Here is a 27,342-nt window from a genome sequence, read left to right as displayed (position 1 = left end):
AGTATACAATGTTATGTTTCAATTAATAAAAATGGGACCACATACACACTACATGGATGAATGTAGTCTTGTCAACGAATTCAGGATTATTCAAATACTACAAAGGAAACCGAGCTGTGGGTGATACTATGTACATACTTCAAACCCACTACATAGACATACAATGTGGAATCCATTATAATAAAAGCTACTGTTTTTGAGTGTAATTTCTCAAAAAAATGTTACATTATATAGGTTCAACTATTTTAAAATTTTACTACAATTCAATACATGATAACATTTTTGGTTCATTTCTCTGGAAGTATAAACAAGCTATGAGAGAGAATGTGTGTGAAATGACTGGCATTTCCATTGACATTCACACCGAAAGGAATGAAATAACTGTGACTGTATCATTAAAGTGAAAGAAGGAGGTGAGGGACCTGAACCCTGAAAATAAAAAAAAAAAAACTCTATTAAAGGAAATAAAAGACACAGAGAAATACAAAGATGGCCCATCCTCCTAGGTGGGGACAATTAACATCATAAATGGCCTTATTGTCTAAAGCAATTTACAAACTTATGCAATACCTACCAAATAACAAGGACGTTTTTCATAAGGAAATAGAACAATCCCCACATTTATATGAACCCACAGAAGGTCCCAAATAGCAAAAAAATCTTGGGAAAAAAGAAGAAAATGTAAGTATCACATTTCCTGACTTCAAAAAAAATATACATATATATATATATATATATATATATATATATATAAAACGCCAACAGTAATCACAACATTATTTTACTGGAACAAAACCAGAACTCAGAGCAGGGAAGGCAACTCAGAACCCAGAGAGCAAATGATATAAATATGAAGAGTTCAATCTTGGACAAAGGTGCTAATATCACACCTTTCAGACAAGACAGCCTCTTTAATAAATAATACTGGGATGGACTCCCTGGCGGCCTAGGGGTTAAGAGTCAGTGCTATCACGGCTATTCCAGGCCAGAGAGCTGATCCACATGTGGCACAGCCAACCTCACATGTCCCTCTCACTGATTCCCCGAGCAGTGTATTTCAGTGGATCTGCCTGTTCTGCTCCATACTGCGTTCCTGGCAAATCTTCTCAAACCCTGAACATCTGGTCTACACCCCAGTTCTTCTATGCATAAATAAATACATACATATTTTTAAAAAAATGGTGCAGGGAAACATGAATAATGACTTGCACAAATAAGAACCAAGACCCATTTGAAACTCCATACAGGGCCTCCCTGGTGGCACAACATATGAAGGTATCCATAGTCACTGCAGCATGAGTTCAATCCCAAGGTAGGGAGTTACCCATATGGTGCAGCAGACCTCTCCTGTCTTGCCCGCTGCTCCCCTCACCAGTGTATTTCAGTCAGTATGCCTGTTCTGTTCCTCACTTTGTCCCTGGTTGTGATACATATTGAATCTTCTCACCCCCCACACCTCTGGCCTGTACCCCAGTTCTTGTATGCATAAATAATAAATCTTTAAAAGAAAAACTCCATACAGAAAACTAATTCCAAATGGATTAAAAGTTTGGACATAAGAGCCCAAAGCATGAAGCACTGAAAGAAAATAATAGGGTACACTACGGGACAGCTGCTGCAAAATGTACGAGGGAACACAACCCCAACGCCAAGGGAAACAAAAGCAAGTTTCACAAGTGGGACAACACCAAATCTAAAAGCTTTTAGAACTCAAAAGAAACCAGCACAGAAACAGAAATGCATCCTACAGAATAGAACACACACAACACATCTGACAAGGGGTTCATTCCAAAATTTGTAATGTTCCCACCCAGTGCGAAAAACCACTGAGTCAATTGAAAAGGGCAAATGAAATAAACACTTCGCTAAAGAGGAAATTCTGAGGTCCAACAGACATAGGAATGTTCACCTTAATTTATTGTAAGAGAAATGTCAATTAAAACCACACTGAGATGCCACCTCAACACTTGAGAATGGTCCAAATAAAAGAGTGAAATGAACAACGCTGGAGAGGGAGCAGAGAAAAGGGAGCTCTCACCCACAGCTGGTGGCCATGAGAGATGGACAGTCTCTGCAGATAATGGGGCAGAGATTTCTTAAAGAAATAAAAATAAAAAACAGAGAAACACCACCAACTGGGAGAACATTTTTGTACCCAACACTAATGATAAAGGACTGATGACAAAAATCTGCAAAGAGCTGATGAGACTCAACAACAACAAAGAAAATAATCCAGTCCAAAAATGGGCAGAAGAGCTAAAAAGAAACTTCTCTGAAGAGGAAATGCAAATGGCCAACAGGCATATGAAAAAATGTTCACCATCACTTGTAATCAGGGAAATGCAAATCAAAACTACCATGAGATACCATCTTACACCAGTGAGAATGGCACATATTAAAAATACTAGCAACAACAAATGTTGGCAAGGGTGTGGAGAAAAAGGAAATCTTCTGCACTGTTGGTGGGAGTGCAAACTGGTCGAACCACTATGGAGAGCTGTGTGGAGATTTCATAGAGCTTCCATATGATCCAGCAATTCCACTCCTAGGTATTTACCCAAAGGACACAGAAACATCAATTCCAAAGAACACCTGCGCCCCTATGTTTATAGCAGCACTATTTACAATAGCCAAGATTTGGAAACAGCCCAAATGCCCAAAAATAGATGACTGGATCAAGAAGATGTGGTACATATATACCATGGAATATTACTCAGCATTCAAAAAAGATAAACACATGCAATTTGCAGCAACATGGATGGCGCTGGAAGGGATCATGCTCAGCGAAATAAACCCAAAAGAAAAAGAAAAATACCGGATGGTCTCACTCATAGCAGGAATCTTGAAAACTTAAATAAGGGACAAGGAAAATTAATAACTATAAGAAAGTGAAAATCAAAATCAACAAAAAACTATGAACCAGAGACACTTTTTGGGGATGGGGGGCGGTAGGGGAGGGATTGGTGTCAGAATGGGGGTGTTGCAATTGTATGGGGAATATAAAAATAAAATTTATTATTTAAAAAAATAAAAAAGTGAAAATGGAAATTTCATATGTCAGCAATACTTCTACAAGTTATTTATCCAGGGCCTCCCTGGTGGCGCAGGGGTTAACACGCAACCCATGAAGCAATCCGCAGTCACTGCAGCACCAGTTTGATTCCTGGCTGGCCAGGGAGCAACCCACATGGCAGGACAGACCTCTCCTGTCTTGCCTACTGCTCCCCTCAACAGTGTACTTCGGTCTGTCTGTCTGTTCTGTTCCTCACTCTGTCTTTGGTGAATCCTCTCACCCTCCTGTGCATCTGGACTGTACCCCGGTTCTTGAATAAATAAATAAATGTAAAAAATAAATAAATAAAATTTTAAAAAAGAATGAATTAAGTCTTTTGGAAAAAATCAATCGACTTTATTAAAATCTGCATTAGGTTCACATATAGTCTAAATATTTAAATATCACTGTATGCTCCATGTTGAAAATAAAAATGCAGGCATTTAAGAAGCATTCTTGTTCTTCTGAAACCAGGATCCCTAAGTTGGTGGTCAACAGAGTCATTACATAGCTACTGTGCATGCATAAATTCTATGCCCAGTATGGGACAGCCACGTGTTCTGTCATCATGTGTCTGTGAAGATTTCTTTTGGCAATTATATCAAATAATATTCATCTCTCTATTACTACCATAAAGAAACATCATGATTTTAATAAACTTTGCATTTCCTCAAAGAGTCTGTCGTGATATGATTTGACATGTTCCTCTGTCTGACTTCAATGGCAACATTAAGGCCCAGAACTCTTGGTGATTTAGATCAATGTTTTGAGTCAACCAGAAGCAGCATGTCCATTCATATATTCCTGATACATGGCACATTACTGTCCTAAATTTACCCTGCGAGTTAGATATAAACAAATCCATCCACTAGGACAGCCTCTCAGATGTTTGAGGCAGAAAAAAAAAATCAAACCCCTGACTTCACATACACAAGTAGACAAAGCCAGAGAATGAATGGATTTAGAGCTGAATTATATTCATCACCTCTTCATAATATCTCAAGCATGACTGACAAAAAGTACGTGGAATGTAATTATACTGGTCCCCAACACATCGTCTTGGACATTTAAATGATACTAATACATACTTAGTGCTTTAATGTTGGTTTACGCTCCATAAAAATATCTGATTTAAATATCAGTGAAGTTTTTGAATTATTATTGTACTGCAATTTTTAAATGTATATTTAGAGTTGATTATTTTATGACAACTTACTTTTCCATATCTTTACTTCTTCAAAGTATCATGCTAGCATGAAAATGGTGGTTACAAAATATCTATTCGTACAAACCACTCATCACTTTACATTGGCAGGTTTCTCCCCAGTGTGCCTTCTCTGATGTGCAGAGTGATTTGACTTCTGGTTAAACAGTTGGCCACATTCTTCACATTTTGAACATTTCACTCTTAAATGAATTCTCCGATGTTGAGCAAGTTTTGCCTTCTGCTTAAAGGCTTTGCTGAATTCTTCACATTTATAAGCTTTTTCTTTCACATTTGTATGAATTCAGTGACGATGAGTAAGACTTGACTGCTGGTTAAAAGCCTTCCCAAATTCTTCACATCTGTACATTTTCACAGGTGTTCAGAAAGGTGACACAGGTAGAGAAAGGCTTTACCACAGTGTGGACATGCGTAAGCCTTTTCTCCAGTATGAATCCTTACATGTTTAGTGAGCTGTGGATGCCAACAAAAGGCTTTACCACACTCTTCACATTTGTGCCTTTTCTCTCTCTGATGCTGAGTGAGTCTTGAGCACCATTTGTTAGCATTGCCATATCCTTTACAGTTGCAGGGATTCTCCTGAAATGTGTGATGTTGGAGTAGTTTTGAGGACTCCTCAATATGATCCCAAGTAGATTTTTTTATCTTCCCATTCACATCTCTGATGTTGGGTACTATTTGACTCAAAGTATACACCTGTCCCATATTCACAATGTACTGAATGATTATTGCATGATGGACTATGGGACTGCCTACATGTTCTAACTGTCTTCTCAGAGAATATGTATTATTAAAAATCTGATAGAGATCTCTGCTTACAGAAACACCCTTATCTATGCAAGGAACAGACATACAATGTGGCTTGACCCAAGACATTTCACACACATGATCTCTTCTTGTGGGAAGAGTTGTATTCTGGGTCATTGTTCCAGCTTGGCTATCTTCATTGCAACAAATGTTCTGCCCTTCAGTGGATCTTTGGCGTGTCTGATCTTCAACTAATTGTAAATTCTCAAAGGCACAGATTCCATCTCCTCCCAGTTCCATATCTGGAAGCAAATCTTCTGTGCCTGACTATGGCATGAGGACTTGGATGTCACGAGAAGAGATGACTGGAAGAAAGCAAGTGACTATTTACCACATTTACAGCACTCAAGACAAAATACATTAAATGCATAGTCTATAAAAGTAATATCTAGTAAAGAACATAGGCATGATGTTAGAATAGGTAACACTATGACTTTGCTCTTCCTATAAAGCCAAAAGGATTCTAGACAGCAACACAAAAGTTTGTGAAAAGGTACTGTCCTTAGGGGGAAAGGTAAATGCAAAGAAAATATACAAAATTGCATGATACAGTCCTGTAGTAAAATTATTGATTCTGCTTGAGCATTTGGAAAGGCCACATCAAAAATACCCATGGAATTATATTCTGGAATACACGATGTAGAGAGATGTTGTGATGGCAACAATGTTGGTGTAGGGTAGGAATGTTAAAGAGTTGAGTTTCATGTGTGCAATTGAAATTACATTCTTTTCAGTCTAAAAGGTTTCATAGCTTTTCAATATGGCACGTAATGCACATTATAACAATAAAGACACCAGGAGAACACATGCGAGGGAAATGAACACGGAGCATGATGTCCTGTGCACACAGGCTAGATGACAATACTGTACACAATAAATAGTATTATGAATCAATATACCTCACTAAGCATAAAAAATATGATGACATATTAGACGAAAATCACAAGACAAAAAAGGAGAAAGGAATAAAAGCATGTCACACAAAGTCAAAGAAACACAGAGATGCAATCCAGAGGAAATGAGGTATGAAAAAGGCTGATCATAAAGGAAACATTTTTAAATAACAATACCTGGGTCTCCCTTTCTATAATTAGTTTGTTCATAAATGAAAAAAATTCCACACTGAAATGACAATGTGTCTGAATGAATAAGAAAACGACACAAATACAATCTTATCCATATCACACCCACCAAAGATTTACGTGCACCATGAGGAATGGAAGATGGAACTATATGCTGGGAAAAGTGATAATCAAATATGGAGCTGTGTTGAACAAACTAATATCAGAAGAATATAAACTGAGTCAAAACCATCACAGAATGTAAAGAAGATCACAACAATAGAAAATGACATATTTTGGGTAGTCATTAAAAATATTCCACATGCACTAACATGAGGTCGCTGAATGTGTGCAGACCACACAGGCAGGACTGAATGCAGAAGAGGAAGACAATACAATTCTAGGAGAGGTTCCTGCCCCAACTGCGATTAGAAGGAAAATAATAATGTAAGTTCAAGAAGTTGAGTTGACCAATATGGCCAAAATTAAATCTGAAAGCAAGATGCAGTTCACATACACCATAGAGTAGAGACAGCTAAGCTATAAAAAAGGATGAACTCAGGCTATTTGCAACAACAGGATGGAACATAGCAGGAGCATAGCTAATGTAGAAAATCAGGAGAAAGTCATTTGCTGGATCGCTTCACTCCAATTTCAAATCTGGAGTAAAAAAGAAAGGAAACAACAAACCAGAACAAACTCCAGAAATATGACTGCAGAATTGTGCGTATTACAGAGGGATAGAGAGTGGGTGTGGGTACAGAGGTGGGAGGGTGTTCAAAGATCTATGGAGAAGGCCCACGAGTGCACTGGTGGTGAGTGTGGTGGAGGCAGACCTCTGAGAAGATGAAACTCTATTCCCTAAATCAAATGTTACCTCAATTCAAAAAATTAAAGAATATATTGAAAATATGGAGATGAAACAAATTTCCCAAAAACTGTAGACTCAGAAAACGATAAGATGTAAATTTCAAGCACTGACACACTAACAATAACACGGATCTCAGCTGTTTAAATTAACTCCACAACTCAAGAAACTAGAAAAGGAACAATCTAAACTCTAAATTTCCACAAGAAGGACATTTCAAAATAAAGAAGAAATACATAAACGTAACATGATGGCAAAAATGCTTGGGCTTCTCTATGAACAGAAGTCTGGAATTTGAAAAAAGCAATAAATTTAACAAAATGATAGTTCAATTCACTATAAAGGAAAGGCAGAAGACCAAGAAAATCAGAAGTGAAACCCATAAAGATATTTCCTTAGTTTTTATGTCTCCTCGGCACTGGCTACAGTCATCTGTAGACGTTTTCAAAGGCATGTACTTCCCTTCATGGTAGGGAGAGACCTTGCTGTCAATTCTTATTTAAATGTTATATCACGTGCTGCTCAGAATGACAGCATATGCAGCAAACTCTCCCTCATCTTTTGTCCAACTTTCTCCTGCTCATCGAAGGGAAAAAAGTTCTGCATCCAGCCTGTGGTCGTCACTGTGAAAGGCTTTCTGCACATCCTTCTGACATCAACACTCCTTGGCTGCTACTGGAGTCCCTGCAATACTTGGTACCTGTTTCTATGTAATTCATAGCAGCTCAAGTTTTTATCTAGTATGTTAGTTGTACTATATCATCCTTTCAATGATGCTTTTGCTTTCTTCCAGATGATTACCACAAGAAGGTGGAATTGCACAAATCAAACTCCTCCCAAGGTATGAGCCCCCAACCTGAAACTCTTGGTTCCACGGCTTTAGAAACCACAACCTTAGGTTTCCCCTCCCATGTCAGAACATCCCATCCCTCACTGAATGATTTCTGGTTTCTCCTCAGTTTCCCAAAGGCTGACTGAAATCCACTGCTTAGGGGAGCAGCAGAAGAGACAGGAGAAGTCTGTCGTGCCATGTGTATAGCTCCCTGGCTGGTCGGGGATGGAACTCATGCTGCAGAGGCCACAGTGCTGTGCTTAATCACTTGCACCACCAGGGAGGCCCACATTTTCCTTTCTCACAGCATATCACTTTAACAAAGCAAAGACCACTTCCGTGATTACTGTTCTTATCCCCACTCATAGATAATTTATCACTGTCAAAAACTTCCCATGAACATACTGAGTGAAAAAAACAAATGTCTGGGGCCTCCCTGGTGGCGCAGTGGTTGAGCGCTGGGTTGCGAAGCTTCCCACAGCCTCTGCAGTGATGTTTCTATCCCCGGCTGCTACCCAGCTACCAGAGGAGGGTCCCACATGGCACGCAGACCTCTCCTGCCGCCCGCTGCTCCCCTCAGAAGTGTACTTCGGTCCTTCTGCCTGCTCTGCTCCCCGCTCTGGCTCTGAGAAATTCTCTCACCCTCCCGCGCTTCTGACTGTACCCAGAGCTTGTATAAATAAATAAATTAATCAATTAAAAAAATGCCTGAATAAGTACCTTAAAGAAAACAGTCCGTGAGAATAAACTAATATTGAGAACACAGAAAATGTGACTACTGTGGAATAATTTCCTGCAGTATCAGGGTCTGCATACTGGTGAAGTCCAACATTAACAACCATTAAAAAAAGAGCTGGAGTAAATCTAGGAGAGAGTTTATGTGGAAAGTGAATAAAGAATCACTTCAATAAATGCAGATAAACTGTCCAAGGTTTGGACACTGGAAAAGTAGCACAGTGTGGCCACTCTCCCAGCCTCCTGCTAGCCTCCTGCCAGGCAAGCACTGACTGACCTGAGAGGTTCTGGCTTGGGGCTTCCTCCACAGTCCATGGCTTTACTCCCTTCTCCAACCTGATGCTCTCCTCAGGATTGGTAACAAATGTCCTGTGATGAGGAACAGTGTTGGTTCAGTCAAGTTAAACTTCAGTTTTGAAGACTAACAAAAGCAGTGTTAAGAGCTGTGCAATGAAGTTCAACTAGAACTTTTCAGAAATAGGGCGAACACCCACAATCTAGTCTGTTTGCCATGTTCAACCTCACCACCACCCAATTTCACAAGAAAGACCACACTTAATCAGTGTAGAAAACAGCACTTGCACTCGTGTTACACTGGAGCGTCCTCACAGAGGGACACCAGGTGACTGCAGGTCTCCAGCATCACATACCGGTACAGGGTCCTCTGAGCATCATTCAGGTCTTCCCATTCCTGACAGGGAAAGTTCACAGCCACGTCCTTCAATGACACCATCTCCTGTGAGGGAACATTTCTCCTCATTTCAGGGCCGTCAGCCTCGGTCACACAGCAACAGTGTAAACACTCCTTCTTGTGCTCTTGTACAGGAGGCACCGTTTTCCTACTCTACACTGTTTTGTGAACAGAATTCTCAGGGGAAATAGTCTTACCTCTAGACTAACCCATTTGCTCCTAAAAGAACCACAATAGTTTACCACACAAATTTGGAAGTGTCTTTGAGTCTATGAATACAAGGATGAATAAAATCTCCTTGGAGAGCTTATCACCTGGTTGGCAGGTAGAATAGACACATACGTGGAATAACGTGCTACGTAGCGGTGTGAAAAGCCTGCTGAATGCAGACACGGTACAAAGAGAAGAAAAAACAACACTTTGTAGTGTTGGATTACACATCACTGAAGACCCAAACACTTAGCTCTTCCTTGTAAATCACACTGTCATGAGGATGAGACAACAGCAGATGTCATAGAGTGAGAAAATAAATGACACTCACCATGATAACTGAACTGCAGAGAGCACGCAGCCAGGCAGAGTCCCCAGCAGTAAGGCAGGAGAGACAGTGAAAGTATTCTGGAACTGAAGTCAGTCAGCTTTTATGTGGGACATGTGAGCTGAATTCACCAGAATAGAAGGATATGTGGGGTCTCCCTGGTGGCGCAAGGAGTGAAGCACCTCGGATCTGCCTTTTCTGCTTCCCACTCTGTCTCTGATGAGTCCTCTCACCCCCGCACCTCTGGCCTGGACCCACCTCTTATATTCATACATAAATAAAAATGAATCTTTTAAATAAATCAAGCTTGAAGGGGAGTTAGGTATTTGGGGGAAATATACTCACTGGGCAGCAGGCTGAGCCACACAGCAGGACTGGAGTGGACAGGCCCGGCACAGGAAGGCGAGGGGCCAACGGCCTCCTCTCTTCACCAGGTGAGTATCATGGAGGACGAAAAAGACAGGGGGAGTGGATAGGTAAATTTCCATCTGGTAATTACCAAGAGGCTGAGCTGCTCCAGCACGTGCATTAATCGGATGCAGGGGTGTGAGCCTGTGTGGACCCTGGGGAGGACACTCGCGGCTCTACAGGCGCCTCTGTGACAGGAGGATTACACTTACTGGGCGCTCCTGGGAGACAGACGGAGGGCCTCCGACAGGCGGGTGGAGGTTGCCCTTTTGTGATACTCATTTCCACGAATAAGAGAACATCCCCATGAGGAGGCGTCCAGGTTCTCACGTTGGAAGGATTTGTCCAAATCTCTCCATCCCTTATCAGAGGGGGAGGCGGCCCCTTAGGACTGCACCACTCGCACACTTGTAGCTGGGCTTCCCACTGCCCCCCAGGGCTGACCCCCATCCTCTGTCCTTTCTCTGGGGTTGAAGATGTCATTGCAGAGGCGCAGAGACCATGTAGGCGGGTCACTCAGTGTTCCTGGGTCTTCCCCAGGTGAGCGAGGAGGTGTCCACGTGTATTCAAGTGTATTTTCTCCCACTGATGCCCTTTATTCCAGGAAGGTCTCCATGGAGAACCACAGGGTAGATGAGATGACGTTTCCTCCCAGGATCCCGGCGCAGACCCAGAGGAGTATACAGAAGGGGAGACAGGAGGTGCTAAAGGACAAACCCGAAGGGAAGGGTTGACCCAGGTGGGGAGTCCTCAGCGCGTGCTGGGGAATCCAGTGCGAGGCCCCCCAATGAGGAGAGAGAAAAGGGACTTAAAGGCATTACCCCAGGAGCAAGAGGAGGGAAAGCCGAGGGAGACAAGGAAAGGGAAGACGCGCGGCAGCAGCAGGTGGCAGTGTTGGGGCAGACCCAGAGGCACCCTGAGACCCCAGACCCTGCGCACCCTCCACCGGCACTGCCATCTGTTGCGTGCGGAGCAAACACCCCCTCACGTGAAAGCCCTGCTGTGGAAAACAACAGGGTTGGGTTGCAAGGGAGAGGAGAAAGGACAGGGTTAAACAGTTTCCAAGGAACCAAAGCCTCCCGGGCCTGCAGGGTCAGTCCCATGACCCCCACAGTGATGACCCCAGGTTTGGGCACTGCCTGCGGCATCCTCTCTGCAAGTCCCCCCTCCAGGGGCTGTGGGGGAAGCGGACACACCTGACCTGCCCTCAGGCTCCTGAATTTTCGCGAACTTGCTGTCGGGGTCTCCGCCATCTCGCATGTCTGTCCTGGAACGGACCTGCCCCAACAAGGGGCCTGAGCCACGAGGGGTCTCTGTCCCCCACCCCCGGCCTCTTTCATTCCTGCCCATGCTGCAGAGTGATTCCCAGACACACTGCGGGGACATCCCTGGGGCAAACACCTGCCCAAGAGGGCGGCTTCTGCACGGGAGTCTCCAGCTGGCCAGGGATGTCCACGGGAAAGCGGAAGGGGAGACCCCAGCAGGTGGCACCTCCGTGCACCCCTCCACCTGCAAGGGAGCAGAATAGCCCCCTCACATGCCGCTGTGGCCCTAGATTCAGTGCAGGACAGGCCCTTGAGAAAAAGCTGGGTCAAGAACACCGACTCCCACACCCCTGAAAGCAGGAGCTGAATCTCCCCTGCCCGGGGCTGCCCCAGGGAGAGGGGCGCTCACAAGGGTCTGCAGGTCAGTGTCCCCTGCCCGGAGCTGGCGCCCCCGACCTTTCCCAGTTGCTGTCCCCCCAGAGCCTGCCCTGCCCCAAGGGTGGCGCCCACTGTGGTCCAAGGACCCACCCGGCGTCTGCTCGTCTCTCCCTGGAGAAGAGATGTGTGTGGAGACGGGACACCTGACGCCCCCCACTATTCGAAATTCCTTCCTGGTTCGTGCGCATCACAGGGTTGGGCCGAGGCTCCTCTGCACTTACCCATCAATTTCTCTCCCACAGGATTTTCTTCTAACGCCGCTGGGAGCAGCACTTGGAGCCCCCGCGCCATCTTCTGGCCAAGACAGAGAGAAGCTGTTTAAACAATGAGAGCGAAGGATTGACATTTTTCCAGTTAGCAGAAGTTACCGAACAGCTCTGAAGACCCATTGCTCCTCCCCACTGAACGAAGGTTTGCCCCGGTTGCCTGGCTGCTGCATGCAAGGTGGGTGAACTGCAGCGTGCCCTCAGCGAAGCGTCACTGGGCAGTGGGGCTCAAAGGGCAGACTGAATTTTCAGGGCACCCCTTCCTGCCCCCAGGGCTCTGATGGAAACTATTTTTGAGCCACAGATCTTGGAAACAGCGAGAAGGATGGGACCAAGGCCCACGTCGGAAAACGTCTTTAAAAATCTTTTTATGGGGCCTCCCTGGTGGTGCAGGCAGTTGAGGGCCGCACCATGAAGTAATCTGCAGCCTCTGCAGCACGGGTTCAATCCCTGCAAGTCAGAGAGAAACCCACATGGTGCAGCAGACCTCTCCTGTCTCGTCCGCTGCTCCCCTCAGCAGTGTATTTCAGTCAATCTGCTGTTCTGTTCCCCACTCTCTCTGGTGGATCCTCTCAACCCCTGCATCTCTGGCCTGTACCTCAGCTCTTGTATGCATAAATAAATATTTAAAAAATCATTTTATGGTGCCTCCCTGGTGGGGCAAGCGGTTGGGACACAGGCTATGGGGCTGTCCACGGCCACTGCAGCGCAGGTTGGATCCCCGGCCAGGGAGATACCCAGGTGTACAGCAGACCTCTCCTGTCTCCCCGATGCTCCCCTCAGCAGTGTATTTCAGTCAGTCTGCCTGTTCTGCTCCCCGCTCTGTCTCCGTTGAATCCTCCCACCCTCCCAAGCATCTGGCCTGTACCCCAGTTCTTGTATAAAAATAAATAAATCTTTAAAGAATAAACAAATGGATAAATAAATAAATAAAAAGGTGGACTGCGGTCCTCACTCTAACTTGACTTTAAATCTCACCCAACTTTCCTGAGAGTCTGACTAGCCTCCCAGTGATCATGCTCACAACACTGTCCCTAACTAAACTAAGAAACTAGTAGTTTTCACTGGCCTTGCGACTCTGCACACACAGCAAGCCAACCCTCCTGCAGAGTTCCTGGCAATGTGCCTTACTCCAGCATTTCAGGGCTCCCCGGGTGGGTGTTGCCCTAACTAGGGACACACGGGATTTCGAACAGCTCCTCTGCTAGGAACAAATATACCACCGACATTCTTTTTAGTCTAACAGCACTCTAAAAATGGGTCGCTTCCCTGGTGAAATGTACTCTCATGTCACAACCCCAAAACTTGCTAGCTATTCTACTACTGCTCGTCTTGTTACTAAGCCTACCACTCAGCGGCTGTCCCCAATGACTTTGCTACAGGGCAGGGAGAGGGGCAGCCCAGACCCTGCAAACCTGCCTGCTCTAAACAGGTTCTGCCATCCTGCTTCCTTCCTTCCTCACTCTCCTCTGCAGCTTCTTCTCTCCCTGCTCAGCTCCATTCTCCCTTGGGTGGGGCAGGGAACCTGGAACCTCCCCCTTTCCTGGGGACCCCCGTTACAACTTCACCTTTGACCGAGGGCCCTTAGCTGCTGCTGTACTTCTCATTCTCCTCTTTAAATCTTAACATACACAATCTCCTACTCAAATTTGTTTCTTCTAACCTAGGGGGAGCGCCTCAAGTTTAAACTCCTCTTCCCAACAAACAGCTCACCCGTACAAGAGGAACAGCCTGTCCAGATGTCCCACTCTTGCACTCCAGATGCACCCCTCACCTCCTTCCAGAACCACCAATAGACAGCTCAGGGACTCGTGTCAGGGAGACCATCTCCCGGGCCCTTGGAGGTAGGGCCAGCTCTACATCCCACTCCAGCAGGAAGCAGCTACGGAAAATGGACCTCCTCCCTTCAACTCCCCAAAATATTTTGGGCTGGATATGGTCCTGGGGGGATGATGGAGGACAAGAATGGAAAGACTGGAAAGGACGTGCCCCAAGGCCAAAACCTGACTCACACAAGGAGGTGGGGGTCGAGGAAATGCACACGACCCTTAACCCAGCTGCTGAGGACTGACCCTCAGGCGCCAGCACCTTGTCACGAGGCAGGAGAGGGAGCAGGATCCCTGCTCTAGGGAGTGGGGCACAGGCCTGAGGGGAAGGATGTGAAGACTGGGCCTACCCCGGAATCTCTGATCCCTTTCTAGCACTGCCTGTTGCCCAACATCCGCAACAAGCAGCCGCTCCACGGAGGAGTGAGCCTCCCAAGGAGAAAGGGACTGTGGCAGGGCAGGCTCCACATAGGCCCAGGGCAACCGTCCCCCTGCCCGCCCGTGACCACACAGGAGCCTCTTCTCACCAGCTCTCGCCTCTGCGGGGCCGCAGCCTCCTGGCTGGTGGCCTGTACCTGCCAGGACGTCTCCACTGATCTCCCTCAGCGGAGGCCACTCTCCTCAAGGCCGCCCACCTGCAACTGTGCAGTCCTCTCTAAGCAAACCTGTCCCCTTCCCTTTCCCTGAGAAACCAGCCCTTTAAACACAACTAACGGCTCCGTCTCGTGGAGAAGTGACCTGGGAAACTTCCAGGTGCTGTTGAAAACAGGGTTTGGGGAAACATTTCCCAGAGTGAACCTCAGGACCTCGCACTCCAAAGACCCCGTCACACCCACTCTATTCCCCCGAGGCCCATGGAAAAAAACCTGCAGTTCTGGAAGGACACTAGGAAAGATTTCTGGAGCCACCTAGTTCCAAGAACAAAATCACCACCTTGCTGATAGTGGGAAGCCAGGGATACCAAAACCACCCTCAGGGGCTGAGAGGGGCTGGGTCATGCCTACGGGGTAAGAAGGGAAACCAGGCGTGGAGCAAGACCCCATCCTGGGGCTGAGAGCCAAGCGCAGGAACCCGGTCGTGGACGCGCCCTAGCAGCGGGCACTGCACAGGGTGACAGCCAGCGTTTTGGACCTGACAGCCCTGGAAATGAAACCTAGAGCGCAGCATTGGGGGTGGGATCCATACAGATGCGGGCACAGAGCCGGGTGAACAAGCAGCAGACACAGCACCCGGCTTGAACGACAGCCCCTGTGTTGAGGTGCCCCCCACCCTTTTCTCAGAGAACCACTGGGGAAAAGCGCAGGTCAGCAAGTGCAGGTCTCTGGCGCCACCTGGTGACCAGAACAAAGCCACCGACTAGCTGATTCCCTGCTGGAACTGAGTAAACACAGAGGGCGGGAACCACAAGAGGCAGAGCCCAGCAACAGGGCATCAGCGCCCTTTTGGTGTTTTGGCTCGCGGTGCTGGACTCGATCTGGTGAACAGATGTTAGCAGGTTGACTCTGTGTTGAGGACTCTCCAAGCCAACAATATGGAACTTAAGCATCTGTGGACTTCTGCTATCTGCTGGGGGTGTGGGGGTGTCATTCTTAAATCCAACTCCCCCAGATACCAAGGGATGACTGTAAAGTTTCTGGGGGCTCAAAAGTCCTACATGGATTTTCCACCGCCCGGGATCAGTGCCCCAACCCCATGTTGCTTAAGGGCCAGTCAACTGTAAAACCAAACCAATCGTGAGCGCTGAAAATACATGTGGTTCTGCTGGCAGGACAATCACAGACACTGCTACTACAACTGTAATTTGATGCCGCCATTAAATAAAATACTAAATTTCAGTTAGAATTAGGGAAAATCAAGATGCATTTTACCTCTTCCCTGATTCCATACTTCTGTCTAAATGAAGGATCAAGGGCTGAGTTCAGTGAACAGAGAGTGCTCAAGGTGGGGAATCTGAGCAGGTTGGAGACCAATTCCAGCTAGATGTCCTGTCAGGGATCTCAGCAGGAGAGGACCGCCTTGGTGAAGTTTTTCAGAGGGCTGAGGGGAAGTGGAGCCAGGTAGGAGTGAGGAAGACACAGACACCGTCTCTCGTGCAAGTATCTCCTCCTGAGGGTCTCAGCAGGTCTTTTCTTATACCTTAAGGCCAGCGGTGAGATGACATTAGCCTAAGCATCAAAGAAGAACAGAGACCATCATTACATATTTTCTCATGAACATACAAAGACCCTCTTGATCTCATACTACAAAAGGACACTTCCTTAATCTGATTAAGAAAATCTACAGGGACAATGACTCCCTTAGGGACAACTCTTTTTCTTTTCTTTTTTTTAATATTTATTTATTTATTTATACAAGCACTGGGTACAGTCAGAAGCGCGGGAGGGTGAGAGGATTCACCAGAGCCAGAGCGGGGAGCAGAGCAGGCAGAAGGACCGAAGTACAATGCTGAGGGGAGCAGCGGGCGGCAGGAGAGGTCTGCGCGCCATGTGGGACCCTCCTCAGGTGGCCGGGGAGCAGCCGGGGATCGAACCGGTGCTGCCGAGGCAGCGGGCAGCTTCGCAGCCCAGCACTCAACCGCTGCGCCACCAGGGGAGGCCCTACAACTCTTTTTCTAATGTAATCCATTGTCTCACACAGTAAAATGTTTGTAAGATATTGAAGGACTAAACATAGCAAGACAGCATCCATTTTAAGGAAAATGACCGTATTAAAGAGCACAGCTGTCTGTTGCAGGGTAAAACCACGAGAACCACAAGGCAAGGGCGAAAACTTAAAGGTTGCCAAAGAAAGGTACACAATCAGATTGAACTTGGTCCCTGTTGTGAAAGGTCCCCTTTTTATGATATGAAAGGTCCCCTTTTTCTGCTGTCAACAGTGTATAAAAAACAGCTTGTCACCCTTAATGGGGTCCCTCTCTCAACCTGATGAGACTGCTGTGTCAGTACACCAGGCAGAGTCGGATCCTAGCTTAAATTAACAATAAAGCCTTTTTGCTTTTGCATCTCTGGCTCTGTGTAGTTTTTGGGAACCCCGGACGGAGTTGAGGCGCCAACTCCTAACATGTTCAGTAACAATCAATCACCCTGTCAAGCCTTCCTAATTTCAGAGTGGACATGAAAGTCCATTGTTATGCTATATTACTAAAATCAACCCATTCCCTAGTACTCAATTCCTCTAGCCCATTATCAATTACTTCAAAGTGAGCTAAAGTAACTCATCAATACTGTTTAGTTCTACAGAAATCTAACTTTCAACTAGAAATACCGAACCTCCACACAACCTGTACACTGTTAACTTTTCGCATACAACAGGAGATGTACTGTTGCCGCAAACAGGTACCCCCCAGGTTAGGCTATGGTTTCCAAGCACAGCTGGTTCAGGGCAGCTTATTCTCCATAGTTCTCAGGGCCAAAACATTTCTTTCCTAACTATATATTTAACAATTTTTATTTCCTTTGTGACAGTTCATGCGGAAGAACAATAAGCCAATTGTCACCTGGGTCCAAATTAGGTTTTCACAGGCCAATGAATAACTAACTTACTTCAGCATTAACTAGGAACAAAGAGGAGAGCTTCAGCAGGCTTTGCCATGGAGACTCCCTAGTTCAGATCTTCTTTGGGATGTGCAAGAACTCCCGTCTCTGTGAAGTACAACTTTCCCTCTTCAGGGGAGCACAGGTACTCCCCACTTTTCGAAGTCTCCCCTAATGCCTTGATGATGTCAAGATACAGCCTGAGTGGTGCAGCAGCCACAGAGCAGGCTGGGAAGGATGAGACCAAGCGATAGAATAAAGAGGGCTGCCCTCACGTCCTCATGCAAAGAAGAGGATACCAATGTACAGAAGTGTCCGGAAAAACAGCTCCAGAGGCCCATGTCAGAGGCCTTAGTTCCAAAGAACGAAAGCAAGAAGTCATTGTAAACAGGTGGAGGACACACTTGGAGGTCACAGGCCAGCTGATGAGAGAGAAGACCCAGGAGAGGTCTGAGGACAGAGCAGGGAGGCTCAGGACAGCTGAGACCAAAGACTGACACAGCTGAGGCAGGTCCACTCCTGCTGGGCTCTTCCCAGGAATGTTCTTCATAAATGTTCTGGTGCAGTGGCACGCAATGAAATGTTACTGTGATCAAGAAAGACAAACTCATGTCATCTGCGGTAACAAGGATGGAGCTGGAAGGCTACACTAGCTGATGTAAGTCAGAAGGAAGAAGATAAATACCGGATGGTCTCACTGATATGTGGAATATAGAGAAACCAAAAAAAAAAATCAAGAAAAATATAAAACTAGCAAACTGACCACAGAGCTGAGGTCCACAGCAAAGGAAGGAGAGTGAGGGAGGCAAGACAGGAGAGGAAAACACAGTGATGGTTCACTGGTGATGTGGCGGTGGGAGAGCTATGGGGACTACTAAGAGAAAAAGAAATGCTCTGGTGCCGAGTGAGGCCTGGAGGCAGGGCACCTGAGAGCTGAGAGGAGATAAGAGGCTGCCTACACAGAAGAGCCTTCATGACTGATGCCTGAGGGGAAAGTATGTGCAGGGGCCTGGGTTAGGGGACTGACAGAAAGGGTGACGTGGCAGGGGACAAATACTTGAAGAATTCAGTTTGGGAAAATCACAACTGGAAAGCACCATAAAGGGAGGATGTGATCCCAGGTCCATCCAGGGGGTGTGGCACTCCATGTATGGTTGGTGTTAAAATTCTCGTAGCAAACGCCAACAGCTTGATAGCTTTGATCAGCTCTAGAAGTGAATCAGCCAGCCTTTTGAAAGTTCCTGTAAGAATTCCTCGCTCATTCCTTCTCATGTGCCATCCCCCTCATACAAGCTGTTCTCAGAACACAGATAAAGGCCCATCAGCCAGAGAGGAACCATATTCCAGACATCTCATGTAATGCTTACTTATTTCCAGAACCTTCCATGTCTTAGATGTGCCTTTCCTCTGTCTCCCCCGATCCATTTACCCTTGGCATGGACTCCAGGTTAGCTCCTTCCCTCTAGCACCCATGCTGCCTCCCATCACCTCCAGCGATCCTCTTTTCTCATCCCTTCCCTCCCACTGCTTCTTCTCTAATGCAGGTAGTTCTAGCACTTCAGAGCCAGACAGAATCACAGCTGCTCTTCCCAGATACTCTTTGGTTCCTGAGGAAACCTTAATGTCATTTCCAGATTCCTCAGCCCAGCACACTGAAAACTGACCGACTTCTCCAGGCTCTCCTGTGAACTCCCATATTCCAGGTGAGCAGCCTCAGAAGACCTAGAAAGACTGGGTCACAGGTCTTGTTCCCACCAATAATCTCATTAGCTACTGTTCCTGCTGGTCCTTGATGACGGGGTCCCGAGTGATTCACCAGGCCCAAGGCAGTCTCAAATAGCCCTTGTCTGATTTCCACCCCTCAGTGTGCTCTAAAAGGATATTAGAACTTGGGGGAATTCAAGACTGAGGACTGCTAAGCATCCGCAGGCTTTGTGGACATAGTTCCTATCAGCTGCTGTTATTAAGGACCCCTTGGCATTCTTGAAAATTATCCAGTATATCCTTCTTCCAAAGCATTGATTGCCAGTGTGCACAGATCAGAGACAATGGGACTGACATACATAGATGTTCTAGAACATAATTCGGGAGTTGAACCCCTATCAAATTTGAGCACAAATATTGATCAAGAAATGAATTAGGGCCTCCCCGGTGGTGCAGAGGTTGAGCGCTGGACTGCGAAGCTGCCCACCACCTCTGCAGCGCTGCTTCAACCCCAGGCCACCAGCGAGGGTCCCACATGGCGCGCAGACTTCTCCTGCTGCCCGCTGCTCCCCTCAGCAGTGTACTTCGGTCCTTCTGCCTGCTCTGCTCCCCGCTCTGGCTCTGGTGAATTCTCTCAACCTCCTGCGCTTCTGACTGTACCCAGTGCTTGTATAAATAAATAAAATAAATCTTTACAAAAAAAAGAGTCTGCCCATCTCTTCTGAAAAAAAAAAAGTGATGAAAAGATTATGTATGAATGAAATTAAGATGTGATGCTACTATACAATTTACAAACATGATCAGGAGGAGAAAACAACAGAATTAAAACATACAGATGAATGACAGACATTGAGAATCTGTTTGAGAAAAATCTCACAGTATTTTTTTTTATTATTATTTTTAATAAAGGCATGTTTTATTTATTTATTTCTTTGTTTGTTTGTTTGTTTTGTTTATACTTGCACTGGGTACAGTCAGAAGTGCAGGAGGGTGAGTGAATTCACCAGAGCCAGAACGGGGAGCAGAGCAGGCAGAAAGACCGAAGTACACTGCTGAGGGGAGCAGTGGGCAGCAGGAGAGGTCTGCGCGCCATGTGGGGACCTCCTCCAGTGGCCGGGGTGCAGCCGGGGATCAAACTGGCGCCGCAGAGGCCGCGGGCAGCTTCAAAACCCAGCGCTCAACTGCTGCACCACCGGGGAGGCCCAAGAAAAATCTCATAGTTTTGAGGACAAAAATACAAATTAATTACAGACATAAAATGAAATTGTAATTAGTGAGCATAACCAATGGAAATTCAACATAAAAAACTGCTGTTGTGCATGTACAGAAGAAAACAAAAAGCAAAGAGAAAACACTAGATAGATGGCTGATTGATGATAGAGGGATGGATGTATAGATCAATCAATCGATCAATTGTGGGTCAATTGATAAACAAAGATAAGAGATATAGATGAATGTGGTAAAGTTTCTAAACAAAAGGTTTAGAAATAATCTAAAATTCTAGAGATCTTTCAGAAAATTTTGATCCCTTGTAAAGAAACACATAGTCACACCTTCTTGTTAATATTAGATGCAGGACTCCCTCGTGGCGCAAGGGCATAAGACACAACCTATGAAGCTATCCGCTGTCATGTATCACAAGTTTGATCTCTGGCCAGGGAGCTTCCCATATGGTTTAGCAGACCTCTCCTGTCTCTCTGCTGCTCCCCTCAGCAATGTATTTCATCAGTCTGCCTGTTCTGTTCCCCAATCTGTCTGGTGAATCCTCTCACCCCTTGAGCTTCTGGCCTGTACCCCAGCTCTTATGGACATGTTTCATTTTGTGGCTTCTATAGGAATTCTTTGTGAAAGTTGAATTTGACCTGAAGCAAGAAAAAGAACCTGCTGCTTTGTTTGTGGGGTTCCAGAGACATCCAAAGAGGGTGAGGAAGCTTGCCTCCACTGGCAGGACTCGACAACTGAGGAAAAAAAAGTTTCTGGTAACCTGGAGAATAGGAAACTCCAGGTGGAAACCAACTTTGTTTCTGAAGCCTACACGGACTAGATGTCAAGAGTTCACTCTGATCTTAGATGGAGTTTTCCAGCAAAGTTAGCTAGAATTGCTGTTTGGTTACTCTGCCTTGTGATTTTATGCAAATCGGACTTCCCTGGTGGTGCAGGGTGTTAAAAACAGAATTATCGAACTATTGCCAGCCACTGAAGCATGAGTTCGATCCCCGGCTGGCCAGGGAGCTACCCACATGGCACAGCAGACCTCTTCTGGCTTGCCTGCTGCTCCCCTCAGCAGTGTATTTCAGTAGATCTTCCTGTTCTGCTCCCCACTCTCTCTGGTGAATCTTCTCACCCCACCCCCATGGACTGAGTAATTTCCAGGAATGAAGGACTATCATACTAGACACGTACAGACAACACTGGCAGCTGATTGTTATTCTCTAGCATACACTAAAACCCTGAGATCGGGGTTTAAAATACAAAAAAAAAAAAAATAGTGGGCGTCTAGAAGAAAATATGTGCCTATCGGTACTTATATACAACATTTTATTTCCTTTTAAATTCTTGAATTGCAACTGCTTTGGTCTAACAACTGTTGAGCAACATCTCATTCCTACTTCCTCAGGGCAGTGGAGCAGCATTTTATGACAGCAACACCAAGCCCTAGGCCCCTGGTCATAGATTACTGTCCATCGCAAGGGCCAACTTGGCTGGGACCTTAAAACACTGAACATGGGCCCCCCCCCGGAGGCACAAGGGCTTAAGGCACAACCTATGAAGCTGTCTGCAGACACCGCAGCAGGAGCTGGATCCCCCAGTCGGCCAGGGAGCTTCCTACATGGTGCAGCAGACCTCTCCTGACTCACCCACTGTTCCCCTCAGTGGTGTACTCCGGTCAATTTGCATGTTCTGTTCCCCACTCTGTCTCTGGTGAATCCTCTCTCTCACACACACACACTCACACCTCTGGCCTGTATTCCAGCTCTTGTATGCATAAATAAATAAATATTAAAAAAAAACACTGAACATGGGGGAGAGGGTATGTTACTGTTTCATTACCTACAGGACCAATTTGGATTCCAGCAGAAAAGGACCCATCTTATTGCAGAGCTCCAGCCATTAGCCATCTAGCTGCCACCTGGGATGCCACCTATGTAGGCCGACAGGAGGAACGAGAACCCTTCCCACTGACTGTGCTGTTCTCCGGAACCTCAGATCAAGACTCGATGCCCTTCAGGCTGCTGTACGCTGACATGATGGACATCAACAAGCCCCCTAGACACCACCAACTCTGTTGTGTTTTGTTATGACACTGTTCTACGAAACTCCTATTCTGATGTCACGGACCTTAGAGACAAACTATAAGGACAACACACGGTAAATTTGTCAAGAGATCAGCTAAAAACTGTACAGACCCAACTGTCTTAGCCCTGTGACTGGACCTGTACATCCATCTATGTAACTCCATTTGTATATAATCAGAATCAGGCTACATGGAAACATATTAAGCTACAATTTCAAGGAAATGTAAATATGTCTGAGCAAATGAAACACTTGCAACAAAATACATAGGGGACATTTGTTAAATGCTTATCAGCAGTAGGAGGGAAATACGTTGTAAATTTAATGATGGGGGTTAGCCAATTTAAATAAACTGAACTATGTAAAAGCTTTGGGAATTATCTTCATGTTATTTGCACTAATCCTTATTTTTGCATATCTGTTACTTTAAATCCTCTTCTACAAAAGTAAAGGAAGAAGCATGTGGGAGTGAAAACAACTGAATGTTGCTGCCATAGTCATTGTCAAGGCTAAACTAAAAAACAAAACAAAAAAAAAAGGGGACCTCCCTGCTGGTGCAAGGGGTTGAGACGCAACCTATGAAGCTGTCCAAAGCCAGTGAACACGAGTCGATCTCCAGCCAGGGGGTTACCCACATGGCACAGCAGACCTCTCCAGACACCCTGCTGCTCCCCTCAGCAGTGTATTTCCATTAGTCCACCTGTTCTGTTCTCCACTCTGGTGAATTCTCTCATTCCCCCACACTTCAGGCCTGTACCCCAGTTCTTGTATGAATAAAAACATACATATTTTTTTAAAAAGGGGGGAAATGTGGAGACCCCTATGGCATAAAGTGCTGAGGCAAGGAAACTATCACGGTCATGGCTGAAAGACTGGGCATGGCTAAAAGATGGATCAGCCCTGGTCAGAAGATTGGCCCTCCTACAGATCAGCATGTTGTGTCAGCGAATCCAGGCCTGTGAGAGAAACTAGATTAGAAGATAGAACAGAATAATCTGATAATGCAGAACCTTGGCTGTGCATGTGTGCCAGAATAATGCTGAATACTAAGGAACAAAAGAATAATCCACTGTTTTGTTACTAACCTAGGAGGTGGTCTGTCTCCATAAATCTGAGTTGTTCTAGGTGCTCCGTACGACTGAGCCAGAATGAGAAGCCTTGCGTACCCTGTGTATGTTTTCTTCTCCCTGTTGTTTGCTTTCTATTTAGTTCTATGCATTGAGACGTTGTGCCACTGGTGTTGGCGAGCATCTCTTTGGAGTGCTCCTCTAGGGATGTCGGAAACTGTTCACCAGACTGAGACTAGGCCAAAACTCTACCAGAGGGTTCATGCTGTGTTGCTGGGCACTGTCCCTTACAGTTCCCTCCCTCTGTATTTACTTAGTTCCAACAGGGAATCAGTTAGTTGGTGATTTTGTTCTGGTCATGAGGTGGCACAAGAGACCTGTTCTTGCTGACCTTTCCTTTTTCCCAGTGATCCTCAGCTGGCCTTAGGCTATTTGTAGGTCTCCGTGGAGTCCTTGTCATCCTCTGATGGCGCCTGGAGCCACTCGATCACCTCTGTGGTGATTTCATCACCGTTCTCCACAGTCCCCATTTGTGGGGTGAGGTGCCTGAAATAGTTCCTCTCTACTCAGTGTCCCACTTGATCTGTAGTTTGTTCTTGCTGGGTTTTTTTCTTTCCCTCTTTCCGTTGGTCAGAGAGTGCCTACTCAGTGGGTGGAGGAGGTAGCAGGGTTCTGACTCTTTCCCTTTTTTTAAAAAAAAGGAAATAATAAAACTTCTCTTTGGCAGAGACTAAAAGTCTCTGTCTTGTGGGGATACTCACTGTGTATGTGAAAGGGGGAATCTGGTGAAACTTTTCTCAGACGTGACCCAAGAACTCCAACTATGACCCCAACACCTCTCCAAAATATCACTCCTCACCAATGTCAATGTTATAAAAACAAGCAAATTCAGAGAAACAGTGAGCAAGAGGCACATCAAAGAGAACTGGCTGTAACTGAATGAGGCAATTTGGATTACGGAACATAAAATGTACATTAGGAAAAACTAATGAAATTAAGCACGGAGTTTGGTAATTGTGTCAATATTGCTTCATTAGCTGTAAAAAAATACAAAAAAAATCATGTAAGATGTTAAAGTGGAAATGGTGTGGGATAAATAAGAACTGTACTATCTTTACAACTTTTCTGTAAATTTAACAGTATTCATTAAATGTTATATATTTTTAATGTCCTCAATACTAAATAGGTTGTAAAAGGAAAAAAAACGATCTACTTTCGTGTTTCCCCAGGTTTTGTTATCCAGAGGCTGGAGAGAGGGATTCTGGGGAGCAAAGCTGGAAACCTCACACCCAGGGCATTCCCCCGAGTCTCCTCTCCTCTGAGCCCTGCTTCTTTGAATCCTCACAGAGCATCTCACCACCAGGATGCCGCCCTCCAGGACCCCCAACTCTTCCCATTTCAGAACCGGCCATGTCCTTGCAACTCCACCAGAATCCGAAACACTCCACCAGAATCGGGAAACAGTCAGACAACCCTTTTTATACCAGGGTTGCCCTGTAACAGTTTGGCTCAGTAAAGAAAGGGGGAGCCAAGCTAAACTTTCTCAAAGGAAGGGAAAATTCATTGCAACCCCGGGCGAGCTTCAGGGTCCCAAGAAGGGGGGTTCCCTGAAGTCGTGCCCGTTGTGGGGGGAGATGTCATTTTATAGGGTGAGGAGAGGTTAGGCAGGAAAACTGGGTTGGCAGGGGGGCGGAGAAACAGGTTTAGGGGAAATAAGTTGTTTTTTCATGGAGCCGAATTGTTTTCTCCTGCTTATGGCTTCAGTTTCGGTTTGATGGAATCAGGGGTACTGGTGTCAGGACCATCTTGTTGTTTGTATGTGGGCTTCCCCATTCCTGGTCCCTGCATCAACCTTTCATGCCAGCCTTTTGTTGAAAAGGGCCAATGGTTCTTTCTTTGGCTACTTTCTGCTGGACAGCGGTGAAGACCAGGGTGGGGGCTCAGGGCTGGTTATGAGATAGTCTTTGCAGGGACGCGATGATATGGGTGGAGAAGGAGTTGGTTAAAGGTGGTATGGGACAGTTCTTGGATCCAGTGTTGGATGAAACAGAGTAAGCATGGGGCAAAAAGAAAAAAAAAAATTAGGAGATTAGGATAAGAGGCCCTATGAGTGGTAATACTTTGCCCGAGGCTGTGTTGATCTGAAATTGCCAGGCATAGACAGAAGAAAGGGAAGTGGCTTGAAGAGATGGGATTAGAAAGAGAGGAAGGAGAGGAGCCTCTCAGGTGGTGCAGCGGTGGACGGTTGAGCGCTGGATTGCCAAGCTGCCTGCAGCCTCTACAGCACTGGTTCAATTCCTGGCCTCAAGGTGAGGGTCCCACAAGGCAGGCAGACCTCTCCTGCCGCCCACTGCTCCCTTCAGCAATGTGCTTCGTCAAGTCTGCCTGTTCTGCTTTTTGCTTTGTCTCTGGTGAGTTCTCTCACCCTCCTGTGCTTCTGACTGTACCCAGTGCTTGCATAAATAAATCTTAAAAAAAAAAAAAACAGAGGAAGGTGAATCAGAGGGCCTCTACTTTATAGGCTGAGTGGGATGTGGACCAGGGGCGCAGTGATGTGTACCTGAGTTGGGCCCATGTGCCTGCATACATACTGCTTGTCCACAGGGACCAGTTTGACCCTGGACAGCTGATACCAGGATGTGTTGCCCAAGAACTTGACAGCCGTTGGTGTACTCAGGATGATCGTGTGTGGACCCATCCACTTTGGCGGAAGTGGTTTTGGAGAGATGGCTTTCAGAAGAACCTGGTCTCCAGGGCAGAGCAGGTTAACAGGTGCATCAGGGGACAGAAGCACAGGTTGTGGCAGACAACAGTCTGCGTATTCTTGGAGCAGCTGTCTGAGCAAAGATAAGTATGGAAAATATCTAGCCAATGCGTCGGTTGGACGGGGAGTTCATGGTTAGTAAGAAGAGGTCTGCCATACATCCGTTCAAGGCGGGGTCAGGAACAAGGGGCCACAGTGAGTGGCTCGGAAGTGCTCTAAAGCCAGTGTGAGCAGCTCTACCCAGGATTTACGCAGATCAGTGGAGAGTTTGGTTAAGTTATCTCTGTTAAGACCATTCACCCGATCTACCTTACCAGAGGATTGCGGTCCAGAGGGAATGTGTAGTTTCCATGTGATGCCCAGGGAGGAGACCTGTGGAGTAATCTTTGAGATAAAGGTGGGTCCATTGTCCGACTGGTGATGGTGTCCACCATAGTAAGAAGAGGGTTTTATCTGCATTAGGGAGTGGAACGTGAGGCCTGGCAGGATGGAGAGTCGAGGATTGGGATAGGGAGATGAGATAAGAGGGTCTTTGACAAAGAGAGTAGAATCTAACAGACAAGAAGGTGATGGAGGGGAGAGAGCCTGTTGAATGAGCAGGTCCTTGAGCCTAGGTGAAGAACTAACGTTTACAGGTTGGCCCAGTGTGGGTTTTAAGGCCTGTCTAGCGAGACAAGCAGCTGCCACAAGTGCACGCAGGCAGGGCTGCCATCCTCTTACAGTGGGATCCATTTGTTTAGAGAAATAAGCAACTGTTTGCTGGACTGGCCCAGGTTGGTCCAGAATCCCTAGAGCAATGCCCTGTTGCTCATCTGTCCGTAATAGGAATGGCTTTCCCGGGTCTGGGAGAGAGAAGGCTCATCTCAGAGAGCGTTGTATGGATAAAGCAGAAAAAAAGGGGTGTAGAAACAAAGAAAAGCTTAATCATGATCACTGGGCCTACTAGTGGCAGCATCCATGGCAGTAAG

This window comes from Talpa europaea (genome assembly GCF_964194135.1).
Source record: "Talpa europaea genome assembly, chromosome: 8".
In the NCBI taxonomy this organism is placed as follows: Eukaryota; Metazoa; Chordata; class Mammalia; order Eulipotyphla; family Talpidae; genus Talpa; species Talpa europaea.
This window is presented reverse-complemented; position numbering follows the sequence as displayed.